Genomic DNA, 15,554 nt, shown 5'->3' on the forward strand with positions numbered 1-15,554 from the left:
TTTATTAATTATAGGGAATATTTTCTTATCAATATCTATTTTGCCTTTTACTTTCCCTTTTCACAATTTTTAATAGTTATAATAAATAGGGTTTTATATAACTGGCCTGAGCAGGAGTTTTTCTTCAACTGCTTGAGCAGCAATTTTTTCTCAGTGGTCAAACTCAAGAGCCGGTCCATATCAGTGACAACTATTAGTAACACCAATACAAATAATTAATAAGGGCAAATACCCCAAAATAACACTAGACGTTATAAATTTTGCCTAGTCATAGTAGATCAGCTGACCAGATGGCCAGTAGCATTTCCTAGTACCTGACCCACAGTGGCTTTTGTTGCCAAGGTGCTCTTAAAAGAGATTATTCCTTGCTTTAGCCTGCCAGCATTCAGATGGGGGAACTCATTTTACCGATTTGGTTTCATCTCAGGTTTATTTGTGTTTGGGGATCACTCCCAAATTCCATGTACCATATCATCCCCAGAGCTCAGGTCAAGTTGAAAGAATGAAAAGAGATCTTAAGACTATGAATGAGACTCATTTGAAATGGCCCAAAGTTCTCCCACTAGCTCTCTTTTATATTCAAAGCAGACCCAGGGGAGATCTATACATCTCACCATTTGAGATGCTTTTTGGATGCCCTCCTATACAGGCTAAGTCTTTTTCTCCTGCATACACATCATTACTGGGGGTGGGGTGGGGCACTTCTATTATTTCTTATATACAGGTCTTACATATCAAATTGCAAGAACTCCATGAGTCCAGAGCTACAGTACAAACAGGACCTATAGACTTTTCATTTCATGACCTAACCATAGAAGACAAGGTGCACATAAAAAACTTCCAGCACTCTAGAGCAACTCAGCCTGCCTGGGAAAATCTGTTTCAAGTACTGTTAACCACTTCAAAAACTATCAAAATCAGATAAAAGGACTCTTGGATTCATGGCTCACATTGCTTTCCTTTTTATTTTCAATAGAATATTTGATTTTTTTCCTTTCTTATTTCTTTTACTTGAAGTACATGTAATCAGTATTAATGTTTTTTTATTTTTAAGGATAAGTTTACTATATCTATTAGCCCTAATATCAATGCATATCCAAAAGCTTTAGAGTATGGAAACCTGCCATTGATTGTTAAGTATTATGGGACCTTGATTAATAATTGTATCTGATTGCAGAAGAAGGGATTGCGAAAGAGCCATTGTACAATACCAAGAAGCACAAGGTGTGAAGATTGGATTTAGCTCTCCATAATTATAACAATGAAGATACTTAGCTCTTCCTTTATTGTGAAGATTAAATTTTAATCCCCTGATTGTAACAATGAAGGTATTTAGCTCTTCCTTTATTGGGAAGATTGAATTGTAATCCACAATCTATTTTTAGATTTTAATACCCAAAAGATGATAACTCAGAATTTTAAGTATTCTACCCATTTTAGGTGTTAAGTAATAGTGTTAAGTAACTATAAAAGGTGAACTAGCCAAAAAAGGTGTTAAGTAACTCAAAAGGGATAATCTAACCAAAGGAGGTGTGAAATAAAGAGTGGGCAGTCCTGGTAAAAAGCGTCTGCTGTGATTGGTAGACATGAAATTTAGGGGAGGTGACACAAGAGAAAAAGATCTTTAAAAAGAGGATCAAAGGCCAGAATAAGATATATTCAATTCAGTTCAAGGAGATTGAATGATTGGCTTGGGATGTAGAGGAGGCTGAACTGGTAGACTTCTGGCTGAAGACTCCACACGGAGATTGAGACTTCAGGAAGCCTCCTGATGGAGTGCTGAACTAGACTTCACTTCACTGGAGAAGCTCTTAGGGATGGTAGGCTTGTTAAGAATCTGACTCTTTATCTACATTTACCACTTTCACTCTTTCCACCACTTTGTAAATAAAACCTGTTAAAAGTCATTTTGACATAAGCTATAATATTTTAAAATTGGAGACCACAATATTACTCTCTTATTGAGTCAAAAACCCCAATTTTAATTTTTACACACTACAGTGGAAAGAACACCAGATTTAGGATCAGGGAGGACCTGAATTCAATTCCAATATCTGATGCAAGTTTAAGTCACTTCTTCAGATCTCAGATTCCTTATCTATAAAATGGACACAACACTAAGCTAACCTCACAGAAGAAAAATTCTGTATAAATGTTATACACTGCCTAAATGGGGGTACTCTGAAGAGAATCAGGCTTTAAAAACATGCCAAATGGACCGAATCAATTTGAGATTTAACCTAATTTACATGAATGATGTTAAAGCTAAATTTAAAGGAGGAGGGAAGGGGAAATGGAACAAGTATTTATTTAGTGCCTACTATGTACCAGGCACTGTGCTAAGTGATTTGTAGATATCATCTCATTTGAGAATTTGATCAAACACCTTTTTCTTAGAGGATTCAGCTAGATGATAGAATATAGCACATGGGTAGCCAGGTGATGCAGTGCGTAGAGTGCCAACTCTGGAATCATTAGGGTCTTAGTTCAAATCCAGCCTCAGACACTCAATAGCTATGTTATAGTGGGCAAGTCATTTAGCCCTGTTTGCCTCAGTTTCTCCATCTGTAAAACGAGACAGAAAATGAATATTCTCACAAAGAAAACCCCCAAGGAGATCACAAAGAGTTGGACATAATTGAAACAACTGAATAACATAAAAAATAGCACACATTATGTTTCAGAGCACTTAAGAAATCCCCTGGGTTGCCTTTTGATAATAATTTTCATTCAGTTTCCTAGGATCATGGACCTAGAGCTGGAAAGGACCTGAGAGGCCATTTGGTTCAACCACCCCATTTGAAGATGAGAATTTGAGGCTCAAGGAGGAAGTTAAATGACTTCACCATGGTCAAGTGAAGTCAAGTTAAATCAACAAGCATTTAGGAAACACCTATACATCAAGAAATCATAAGCTTAGAGAGAGGCCAAAGCAGTCAAGATCCCTGAGCCACTCACAAAGATCTGAGAATTGTTATGATAATAGACAAGTTCTTAAGAGACAAAGTTCAAAGAAAAGGAAAAAAAATCTCAGGACACTGAAGCTTGGGAACTGGTGAGTCAACTAGTCAGTCAGCTAATACTCATTAAGCACCTATTGTGTCTCTGGAAATGTACTAAGGACTAAGGATACAAAGGTTCTTGTCCTCAAGGAAACCAGGTCGGTCTGTCTGTCTATCTATCTATCTATCTATCTATCTATCTATCTATCTATCTATCTATGTATCTATGTATGTATGTATCTATCTATGTATCTATCTGTGTATCTATCTATGTATCTATGTATCTATGTATCTATCTATCTTTCTATCTATCTGTCTATTTGTCTATCAATCCATCTGTCTGTCTTTGTCTATTTGCCTATGTATGTATGTATCTGTCTGTCTTTGTCTATTTGTCTATCAATCCATCTGTCTGTCTTTGTCTATTTGTCTATCTATCTATCTATCTATCTATCTATCTATCTATCTATCTATCTATCCATCTGTCTGTCTTTGTCTATCTGTCTATCTCTCTATCTACCCGTCTGTCTGTCTTTGTTTATTTTTCTATTTATCCACCCATCTATCCATTTGTCCATTTCTATATCTATCTTCTTTGTATATAGTATTTTGCATACACATTTATAAACTCATATTTGTACATAATTTATCACATATCCTTTTCAGTTCTAGGTCTGTGATACTAAGAAACAGAATGGAAATTATTGTAACAAATTATTATCAAGTTATAAAAATTATAATCAAGAGGAAATTATTATCAAAAAATAACCTAGGGCTGTTATTAAGAGCTCTGAAACTGAATGTGTGCTTTATTCTATCTATCTGAGTCCCTCGGGAAAAGATGTTCTCCACAGAATCTATCAAATGAGATTGTATTTATAAATCACAGCACTATGTAATATTTATAAAAACATTACATATAACAGATTGTTACAAGTGTTATAAAATATACATAGAGATAGTAAGATAGATGCATAATCATAGAGGGAAAGTACTAGTATTAAGAGGGCTTTTTATGCAAACTGGGATTTTAGTTGGGACCTGAAAGAGAAACCAGGGAAGGCAGAAGAGGTCAATGAGGAGGGAGAGAATTCCAGGCATGGGGGACAGACAGTGAAAATGCCTATAGTCAGGAGGTAGAGTGTCTTGGGTGAAGAACCATGGCAGAGTATAGGGAAAGGAGCTTAATGTAAGAATCTTGGAAAGGTAGGAAGGGACCACATTCTGAAGGGCTTTAAAAGTCAAAGAGAAGACTTTACATTTGATTTTGGAGGCAACAGGGAACCACTGGAGTTTACTGAATGCTTGTGTGTGTTACACGTGGTCACACCTGTGCTCTAGGAAGAAGACCAGTTTGACTGCTGAGTTGAGCATGATCTGAAGTAGGGAGATCTGGGATTTGAACTAAAGTCTCTCCAGATCCTCTTCCCTTTCTATTGGAATTACAAAACAGAATAAGGATTTACAAGCCACTCTGCAGTGGCAGGCGCTGTCCAAACAAAAGAGAGAAGCAAGCTCATGGGGCCACACACCAGTGCAGGAGTTTGACTTGTGACCCTCATCTTGAAAGTAAATCCAAAAGCAGGTCCAGTGTCAGCAGTGCCCAGGGTCTGGAGGGGCTAGTTGGACTATAGCCCAGACTTAGAGACCTATTTCCAGTGAAGTGCTTTTAAGGTTCAAAGTCTTAGAGAACTGTGAGTGATGATGATGTTATTTTTATGAACCACAAAACAGGCTGCAGATGTGAATTAGGGTGTTTTTTTAATAGGTAACTTTGTTCTGAAATCTCTTATTTATTTCTGGACAGCTGGAGGTTGGGGACTGAATTAGCTAAGCTCTGTAAGCCTTTTCCAGCTCTGTGATTCTTTGACCAACCCCCTGAAACTATTCTTCATCTTGCGATCCTTGATAAATCTGTGTTAGAAAAAAAGTGCTCTGTAAAGTGGGTAATAAATCTGAGTAAATGCCATTATTTCAGGTACAAGAACAGAATTCTTGGAAGAGTGCCCTATTTACAATGCTTCTGGGCAAGAGAAGTCCATGTCACATCCTTTTCTAAAATCCTATATTAGATTCCTTTTAGGGCTGAAAGTTTTCTTTCAACTGTAGCAACTGAGCTGAAAGGAGGAAAGAGGAATGGAGCACCATTTTTTTTAACCAGTTGTGAATCTGGTCCTACTAGCTGACCTAACTGTGCCCTCACTGGTTCCTCACCTTCTAAACCTTAGACGTTGAACTCCCTGAAGGTGATAACTGCCTTTCATCTCTCTTTGTATTTCCAGAACTTAGCACAGTGCCTGGCACATAGTAGATGCTTAATGAATGTTAGCTGACCAACTAGTTCCCCAAGACTTGATTCCTTTTTTTCTTCCAATTTGAAGGTTGGCACTAAGAATTTTGTTCTTTGTCATAACTCCTAAATCTTTGTAAGTGGCTAATGGTTCTTTATTGCCTTGATTTATCCCTGAGCTGATTAGTTATTGGTGTGGCATAACAAATAGAATGGACTCAAGTTAAGAAGATCTGGGTTTAAATCCCACACCACCTATGTGATCCTGGGGAAGACCTTATCCTCTCTGAGCCTGTCTCCTCACCTGGAAAATGGATGTCACAATAGCATGTGTCTCAAAGGAATATTTGAAGTTTAATCATTTTCACAAATGTGAACTTATCATGAAATGCCCACTAAGTATTCCCACTTAACTGATTTTCTGTGTTACATACAATGTGCTTAAAATGGAATTATCTTTCCCAACCTCTTTTCTCCAATCAAATAAAAATATCCTCAACAACAAGCTACTTCTTGTTCTCAACTTCATTTCTGTCAATGATATATTAATTCTCTAGGTCATCCAGAATGGAAACCTCAGTGTCATCTCTGACAATTCTGTCTCCCTTCTCCTCCATTTCCAAGAATCACCAGTTATGATGGAGTCTCTCTTTAGGATGCCATTTTGATCTGGGCTTCCCTTTCCAGTCTCACAACCATTACCCTATGGAATGAAGTAACGAATGCTTTCTACCCTTCATTGTCTCAGTCACTTTACTACAGGCTTTTTTGAACAAGCTGTTCTATGGATTAAAAAAAATTGAGTATGCTCTCCAGTATATGCATATTTACTTATATGTTACATTGTGGATTACTTCAACAATACATCATGTATATTATAAAATATGAACCAAATACAAAAGTGAAAAGCATGAGATAAAAGATATTTATTGTAAAACATAAACAAAATAGAAAAGTTAAAAGCATGAGATAAAGAGATATAAATATTATTTAAAAATGATATTTTCCTTTGTTAATGATGCAAAAAGGCTTTATGTCCTCACTAGAAATAATTCTTAATAAAATATTTTGATAAGATCATGATGAATCCCTACTATATATGTATTTATTTATAAATTGAATATATTCCAGTATACTAACCTATTCTGTAAATTATAAAGCAGACAGCAAACTAAATAAAAGTGATGCTATAAATATGATATAAATTTTATTCTAAAATAATTTCATGTTGGTTTATCAGTGGCATGAAGCTCTTTTAACTCTTGTTATAATTAATATAAATGTTTTTCTTAAGAACAGTTCACTTTTGTTTCATTATTTTTAACATCATGATTTAATATTTTGTTATGCAGTAATTCAAAGGTCTGGTTTTTCATTTTATTTATTTCAGAATTTGGTTGTAATGGCCATCATACATGAAAAAGTCAGCTCCTGAAGATCCAGAGATCCAAAATAGAAGAGGCACCTTATTGGTCATATTTATCACATCATGAAGTTCATTTTACAGTCCCATCTACAAATGCTTTTTATTATGCCCATTTCCCTCTTTTAAAATCTACAATGATTCATTATTATCTCTAAGATAGAACCTTAACTCTTTAGCCTAGAATTCAAGGACTTTCATCTCATACTCAAACCCTTTCCCCTACTTTGCACTTACCCCAGCCTTCTCCACTTTATATACTGGATTATCCACTGTCCCCTTAAGCATGCCTACTGCTACTGCTTATTTTTCACCTCCTTCCCTAGCCTAGGATCCCCTTCTTTCTCATTTCCTCTATCTAAATCCTACCCTCCCATTAAGCCAATAGTCACCTTTCTCTCCTCTGAACTTAAATCACATTAATGTCTAGACTCTTCATTCTCTAGTTGGTCCTATTTTTGTCATACAGTATCTCTTGTACTGCATGGATGTGAGGTGAGGGAGCATGGAGTAGTAGATAGAGGATACTAAATTTGGTGTCAGAAAATCAAACCTGACTCTGACACTTCTTAGTTGTGTGACCATGGATGAGTTGCTTAACTACTTGCACCTTAGATAGCCCCTTAACCTCTAATTATAGATGGGATGCAATCTGTGTTATCTAGAGGAATTCTCATATTGATGATGAAATCACAGGTCCCCGATTTACTGTGCCATAAAGAATGTCACTCAAAAGAGGCAGGCTTAAAAAGGCAGATGGGCTAATGATGTAAAGAGAGAGAGGGAGAAGTGATGACTGATGTTGTAATGAGAGGGAGGGAGAAATGATGGCTGATGGAATTAGGAGATGGAGGGATAACTGATGGCTGGTGGTGTTTGGAGAGGAAAGATTAACTGATGGCTGGTGGTGTTTGAGAGGAAGGATTAACTGATGGCTGGTGGTGTTTGGAAAGGGAGGAATAACTAATGGCTGACTACTGCAGCTAGTGATATCCATGCAACACCAAGATATAAAGAGGAAAGTCTTTAGCATGTTAAATAGATCCTCTATGGGGGATTGATGGAAGGACATCATAGCTTGCATTTACATAGTGTTTTTTGACTAAGTGTTTTACAGACATTAGCTCATCTGACACTTTCTGAGTTCCCATTAGGAAGGTGCTGTTATCCCCTTTTGAGCTAGAGATAAAAGAAGTGTCTGAGGCAGGGATTGAATCCATTTCTTCCTGACTCCTTGTGCAGTATGCTATCCATGGTACCAAACTGTCTCTAAGGATGGAATAGGATGGAAATGGATTATGAGTTGGGATTTGAACAATTAGATTAGGGAGAGTTCCCACCTTGATAAAATCACAGTTCCATTAAAGTGAGAATTGAGCTGCATTTGTTTTTCTCCTTAAATAGAAAATGAGACCTATGGAAGTGAAGTGAGTGTCCCAGGGTCCCATAGGTGGTGTCAGAGATGGGACAAATTCAGAAACACTGACTACAGAGTCATCTCTCTTTCTATTTTACCAGAGAATCAATAACACAAACAGGAATATTCCTGGATGATGTGGACCCCATAGTATATTGTTTATTGCCTCCAGTAGCCCAGTCCCATGTATATAGTAAGCCCTTAGGAATGTTTAACAAATGACTGAGATGAATTAAATAGCACCCTTCAAAGGAAGACCTAGATATTCTTATTGTGTCCATAAATGTCTTGTTCTCCCATGGGTTCCACAATGAAATTAGCATTTTGAGGAAAGACTTTCTTTGAAGTATTCTCTTAATGAGTCAGGGTGGCTGTTCAGTTACATTGCAAATTAGATCTTTCTTGAGAGCTTGCATTCAGGATGATGTTGCCATTGTAATCCAGGATTCTATTGCTGCATATTTCAAGTACATTTTTAGCCTAATTGCTCAGAAGCAATATAGCCACAAGTTAAAATGGCTTTGAGATGGAGGAGAACTTAAAAATAAAGTGAACCTGTCATTTGGAATAATTGCATTTTAGCAAAGTCAAGAAGAAACCATTAGCAGTCTTAGGAACAATTAACCCAGGGGCTTTAAGAGCTTCTAGAGGTTGTATCTATTTACTTGATGCATTTTAAAAACTTTAAGTAGCTAATGTTTGAATCAGCATGCTAATTTCAACATATTGGTGGAAATAATTTTTTTTCTTTAAGTTCTTAAAAAACACTTCTGGAATGTAACAATTGAATTATCAAGGGGAAAATATTCTGAATTTTTAAGTTAGCTTATTTATTTTATTTTTTAAGTTAGTTTCTTAATAAAGAAAATCCAAACTAGCTGTTTGGAATATTATATTTATATTTAGGATATTAGATTCAGATTAAGAAAATATTAACTGGCTAATTGATTCCTTCCATAATCTGAACAGATGCCAAAGAGTGCAAGCAAGACAAAAGAGAGTTCCTGTGGTGTAGCCCAATATATACCCATCAGGATTGCATGATTTAATCCCCTGGACATCCCAAGACATTTCTGATTAGTAAACAGTCACTGAGTAGCTGGAATCAGAGACCTCAGCCCCTTCCTCATTACTTCATCACAGGAAGGGGAGTGTCCTTGTTGAGACCTTGAAGACAGCAACACATGAAACTGGCTGCTTTGGGTATGACTAGAGCTTGTTGATTTAATCTTTCAAGTGGTTGATCAGCTCTCCAGGGATTGGGGGAGAAGCTGATGCCTCAACTTAAAATCAGATAGTTTTTTTTTTGAGGAGATGGGGGCTAAAGAGAAAATTATTTCATAAAAAATCCCAATTCAATATTATTCTTCCATAAGAAGAGAATCTTACTTTTCATGAATTTTAAACTTAAAGAGTTCCAGAACTGGTCGCAAAAAAGGAGAATATGCATGGAGGAACTTTAGCCATGGAATGGGAGTATTCTAAGATCCCTTTAGTTAAGGCATTTTTAAACTTTGCAAATGACATGAGACTATTTTTCACCACTAAGAGAAGTCCTTTCTAAAGCTTTCCTTTATAGTACATTTTAATATTTAGTTAGGGATTAGATCTGTGATTTCATTAAAACATTTGAGGAACTTCCAAAGAAGAAAATTCCTTCCACCAAAGCAATATGTCATCTTGGAGAGTTACCTGGCATACTGAGAGTTGCTCAGGTCAGGCTTCAAGCCTGACTCTCTACTATACAGTACTCCATGTTGCCTCTGTTTTTCAATATTTAATCATTCTTAATTATGAGGAAAGGTAATAGTTAATAGAAATTATTCCATTAGAAGCATAAGCCCCCTTTGTTTACTACAGCGATCAAGCCCTTGTGGTCATTATACTGTGGTTTAGGGCTCTTTCTGGAACAAATGTCCAGTGGACATTCACTTTGTCAGACTTAGTCATCTTTATCTTTTTCCTTCTGCCCTTCTATCAGGCAGATTGCATTCCATCCAAGCCTTCTTTTCCTGTGGTCCATATCCTTCCATCATCCTGCCCCATAGGTTCCCATTCCATTCCAGGGTTTTGACTAGTACATGGAGCTTCTTCCATCAGTACTCTCTGATACCTTTTCTGTAACTAATCATCAACCTAATACAATCCAACAACCATCAACTAAGTGCCTGTGCACTTGGCACTGGGCATACACTAACCAGACTGCTCTTTCTAGGACTGTCTGTCACCTAGCCCTTATGCCACCTAAGCTTGTCTTCCTCATTCTAAGATAAGCTCTCCAGTCCATTTGCCATACCACCTCTCGTGCAGAGAACTTAGTGTTATGTTTGGAATAAGGTCTTTACCACACTATTTCCTTTCTTTAAAAAAAATTCATGGTTGCTTTTGATTCTTATACCCAGTCATTACTCCTTAGTCCCTAACTTCCCCAATATTGAACTCTCCTTTGTAACATTGCAAAACCAAGTTTGACTTCTGAGTGGTTAGAGTGTGTTTTCTCTTCAGTTTTCTCAGGCTAAGACTGGGAACTACACTTAATTGGAGTGTGGTGGGCTTTTAGTGCTTTCATTTACATTTCTGTCATCCTTGATTATCCTACTAGAATTTTGCTTACTTCATCCTGCATCAGTTCATGCAAAAACTTCCATGTTTCTCTGAATTCTTCATATGGTCATTTCTTGTAGTGTAATAATATTCCATAATCTTTACAAACCAGAATTTGTTCATTATTCACTAATTTATGGGAACCATTCTTCCTTGAGATTTTGGCCAAGTACTTTACAATTATTATCTTATTTGAACTTTTTTAAAACCATGGGAGATAGGTGCTATTATTATGTCCATTTTATTGAGAAAGAAACAGAGGCAAATAGAAGTTAAATGACTTGCACAGGGTCACACAATTAGTAATTGTCTGAGGCTAGACTCGAATTTATATCTTCCTTACTTTATGTCCATTGTGCTATTCTCTGTGCCATTTATTTTAAACCTATTTAATGAACATTTATTTTATTATTAATATTTTAGAAGAATCTTTCATAGGGTCATTGAGAGATCATAATTCTTTTGAATACTATTGATCTTTTAGCCTTTGATCACTTATCTGCCAGGAGATGGAAAAATATTTTCTTTTTGAGATTGACATGTAAATGGTCCCAGAAGGGCAAGCAAAATATGTGTAGATCATAGAACTTTGGGTTGAAAAGGATATGAGAGTTTGTTTTGTTCAATATCTGTTCTAAGGTAGAAATGTTCTCTTCTCATATTCATTTAGACTCTGCTCGAATACTTCCAGTGAAAGGAAACTCAACACCTACTTAGTGAGGTAGCTTATACCATTGTTAGACAGATATGTTTATTAGCTCTTTTTTCTTTATTTCATCCTGAAGAAAATATTTCTGTCATTGCCTATCTTTGGTCCTTGCTCTGTCCTCTAGAACTATTCTTGTTTAGACATGAATTGGCATTTAGTAATATATGAATATTTGGAGGATGGAGGATGATAGGATCATAGATGTAGACCTGGGAAGGGTCTTAGAGGTCAACAAGTCCAATTTTGTCATTTTATAGATGAGGAAACTGAGGAACAAAGATGTTAATCAACAAGGTTGAGGTCACAAGGCAGCTGTGTCAGAGTGTCTCTGACTTTAAATCCAGTAACTCACCCACTATATCAGCAAATCTCAACCTTTTTAATCTTACAACCCCTTTATATTCTTAAAAATTATTGAGGAACTATGGATTATATCTATTGATTGTTGTGGTTCAGTCATTTCAGTTGTGTTTGACTCTTCATGACCCCATTTCACTTTTTTTAATCAAAGTTACTGGAATGAATTATGATTTCCTTATCCATCTCATTTTACAGATGAGGAAACTGAGACAAATAGGGTTCCTGTCACACCTGATAAATGTCTGAGACTAGATTTGAACTCACAAAAATGAATCTTCCTGACTCAGGTCCTACACTATATCCATTGCACCACCAAATGCCTTAATGATATTGTATTAGAAATGAAAATATTTTAGTTTTATTCATTATTATGGAAGTAGTTTTGAGCCTAAGGATCTTCTGAATGGTTTTGGGGAATTTCCAGGAGTCTACAACCCGCATTTTGAGATATAAGTTGAATCTTTTATTTTCCCCAAGAAGTAACATTAAAACAGCTTCATCTTACTTGTAAAATGTATGCATTCTTCATATTTTGAATACTCATGCCAATTTGGAACACAGAACTTCCTGGAAAAGTGCAGTGGTTTCATTGTAATATTTTAAGCTCACCTCTACTCCTGATTTCTTGTGTGATTTTGGCTAAATCTCTTAGGACTATAGGATTGTAAGGGACAGATGGGTAGCTCAGTGGATAGAGAGCCAAATCTGGAGATGGAAAGTTCTGGGTTCAAATTTGACTCCATACTCTTCCTAGCTATGTGACCCTTTGGCAAGTCACTTAAACTCAACTGCTTAGCCCTTACCTCTCTTCTGCTTTAGAATAAATACTAGTATTGATTCTATGAAAGAAGGTAAGAGTTTTTTAAAAAAGGAGTATAGGGTTGTAGGTTTTGAGCTGGAAGGGATCTCTGAAGTCATTCATTCTGCTTGAAAAACTTGAGGCTCAGAGAAGTTAAGCAGGATTCTTTCCCCCAAGCATCAATGAAACCTTGACTAAACCCTCTACTTTCACTCTACCAGGACTTTTTTTCAGGACCCTGTCCATCCCTAAATTTCACTTCACTCCTGTTTATGTCCATGTTGTCTCCCCCAATAGAATGTAAGCTCCTTGAGGGAGGAGATTGTTTAATTCTTGCCTTTTTCTGTCTAGTGCCTTTTGAAGTGCTTGGTGCATGATAAATGCTTAAGAAATGTTTGTCAGTGGATTGCCAAAGTCACAAAGGAAGTCAATAGCAGAGTTGGGTTTTAAACCCATCTCTTTTGGCTCCCAATTCAAAAACCTTTCCTTGAGATCCAATCTCCTCATCTGTAACACGACGGGGTTGGGCTAAATAACCTCATAGGGTCCTTCTAGCTCTAAAATGTCTGTTTCTATGATTTAATCAGTGTAGAGGCTCCCTCTGGCTGATGCAGATCATGCACTGTTTGGTACAGGATCAACGATTTAGAACTGGAAGAGACCTTAGAGATCACTCAGCCCAAACCTTTTGCTTTACAGATGAGAAAGATGAGAGACCCAGAGAGGGTAAGAGTCTTTCCCAAAGTCACATGGTCAGTAGGATAACCAGGATCTGAAGCTCAGTCTTGACTCCAAGGAGAGAAATTATAAAGCTGTGAGATCATAGGTAGAGTTGAGAATTTCAATAATAAATAGAGAATTCAACACACTGGGAAGGAACCAAACTATTTGTTTTAATTTAGAAAGTATTTCAATAGAATTTAGTCTTCAACTTTATTTAAATATTGTCAATCAACAAATATTTATTAAGTGTTTTCCATGTGCCCGGTACTGTACTAAGTTCTGAAGATGCAAAGAAAAAAAAAAGCAAAATCCTGCTCTCAAGGAGCATATATTCTAATGAGAGAGACAACATGTAAATAACTATGTGCATACAATATATAAAGAAAGTAACTGGGAGGTATTGTAAGAGGGGTGGGCAGCTAGGTGAAGCTGTAAGACCTATTAGCGCCAGGCCTGAAGTCAGGGACACTCATCTTCCCGAGTTCAAATCTAGCCTCAGACACTTACTAGCTATGTGACCCTGGGCAAGTCACTTAGCCCTATTGACCTCAGTATTCTCAACTGTAAAAGGAGATGGAGAAGTATCTCTGCCAAGAAAACCCCCAAAGGGGTCACAAAGAATTATATATAACTGAAATGACTGAATAACAAAGTCTTAGAGAGAAGTCAGCATCAGCTAGAGAAACCCAGAATGCCATCCTGTAGAAGATAAGATTTGAGTTGAATCTTAAGTGAAGCAAAGAAGCCAGGAGACAAAGGTGAGGAAGTAGAGTGTTCCCTAAGCCGACACGAGAAAAAACAGGAAAAAAAGAAGGAAGAGGAAGACTTGAGTGTGGCATGAGAAATAGCAAGCAGGCAAAGTTATAGAGTATATGGAAGAGAGTAAAGACTGGGAATGTCTGGAAAGGGCTCAGATTGTAAAGGACTTTTAATATGTTATATTTACTTTAAATATATTTTATTCTATTTAAAATATTTAATTCTAAATTTTAATGTATACTTTAAATATATTTTACTCTGTTTAAATCTAAATTTAAATGTATACTTTAAATATATTCTATCCTATTTAAAAATAAAAACCTTAAATTGATCCTCAGATTCTAAGAAGCCCCTAGAGTTTACTAAGTGAGGAAGTGACACAGGAAGCCCGCTGCCTTGGGAAATCACTTTGACAGCTGGGTCTACAATGGTGTGGAGTGAAGAAAGATTTGAGTCGGGAAGACCAACCAGGAGGCTTTCATAGCTGTTCAAGAATGATCTGTGAGCTTGTACCATCATGGCATCTGGGTGAGTGGCAAAAAAGGGTGACACGTAGGAGAGAGGTTAAGGTGAGAATGACAAGACAACCGATTGATACGGGAGACAGGTGCGAGACAAGTTCAGGATGCCTTGGAGTTTGAGAGCCTGTATGATTGGGAAGATGGTGGTGATTGCAGGAGTTACAGCTAAGTTTAGAGCTTTTGGAGGTTGGGAAAGATGGGTTGGTTTGGACCCTATTGCATTTGAGAAGCCCATTATGAGAAGCCATTTTGAAATGTATTAAAAAACAATCAATGGGGGCAGCTATGTGGTTCAGTGGATAGAGTGCCAGACCTGGAGACAGGAAGTCTTGAGTCTTGAATTTGAAGTCTCAAACTTGAGACACTTTCTAGCTGTGACCCTGGGTAAATCATTTAACCCCAACTGCCTAGCCTTTACAGCTCTTCTGCTTTGGAACTAATGCATAATAATGATTTTAAGACAGAAGATAAGGTGTTTTTTTTTTTTTAAGAGCAATCGATAATGCAGGATTTGCAATCATAAGGGAGATTAGGGTTGGAAATGTGGATCTGGGAATAATCTTGATAGAGATGATATCTGATAATAGAAGAGAACCCTGGGCAGAATCTTGGGGTACTCTCATGATTAGCAGGCATTCCTTGGACAAAGGGCCAGCAAAGGAGCCCGAGAAAGATTCTCAAATTTTAAAACCAAGAAGTACCCCCTTTTTTCCCTCAGAGACAAGTCTCACTATGAGGTCTTGGCTTCTACTGGAGGAGAGGATTGTAAACTCCATAGAAATGGAAAGCTAAGCCTGTGTGAACATGGCTATTGGCAGACTTATACAAGCCAGACAGCTTGAAGCAAAGAAAGTCACTAGTGACAATGGTCCTGAGAATAGGAGCCCCTTAATTCTCAGGCTAATCCCCCCAATAGGGCAAAAACAATGCAGATCTCAGAGAATAGC

At 37.0% G+C, this 15,554-nt stretch overlaps 1 protein-coding gene across 1 annotated transcript in view; it reads left to right on the top strand.

Moving 5' to 3' along the window:
* OTOL1 (otolin 1) overlaps positions 1 to 15,554 on the top strand; it is a 65,869-nt gene that overhangs the window by 18,116 nt on the left and 32,199 nt on the right. Inside the window, exon 3 of the mRNA XM_056806861.1 lies at positions 14,425 to 14,614. The gene's annotated coding sequence lies outside the window, so the exon portion shown is untranslated. The remainder of the gene's footprint in view (positions 1 to 14,424; positions 14,615 to 15,554) is intronic.

The sequence above is a fragment of the Monodelphis domestica genome, chromosome 8, assembly GCF_027887165.1.
Source record: "Monodelphis domestica isolate mMonDom1 chromosome 8, mMonDom1.pri, whole genome shotgun sequence".
In the NCBI taxonomy this organism is placed as follows: Eukaryota; Metazoa; Chordata; class Mammalia; order Didelphimorphia; family Didelphidae; genus Monodelphis; species Monodelphis domestica.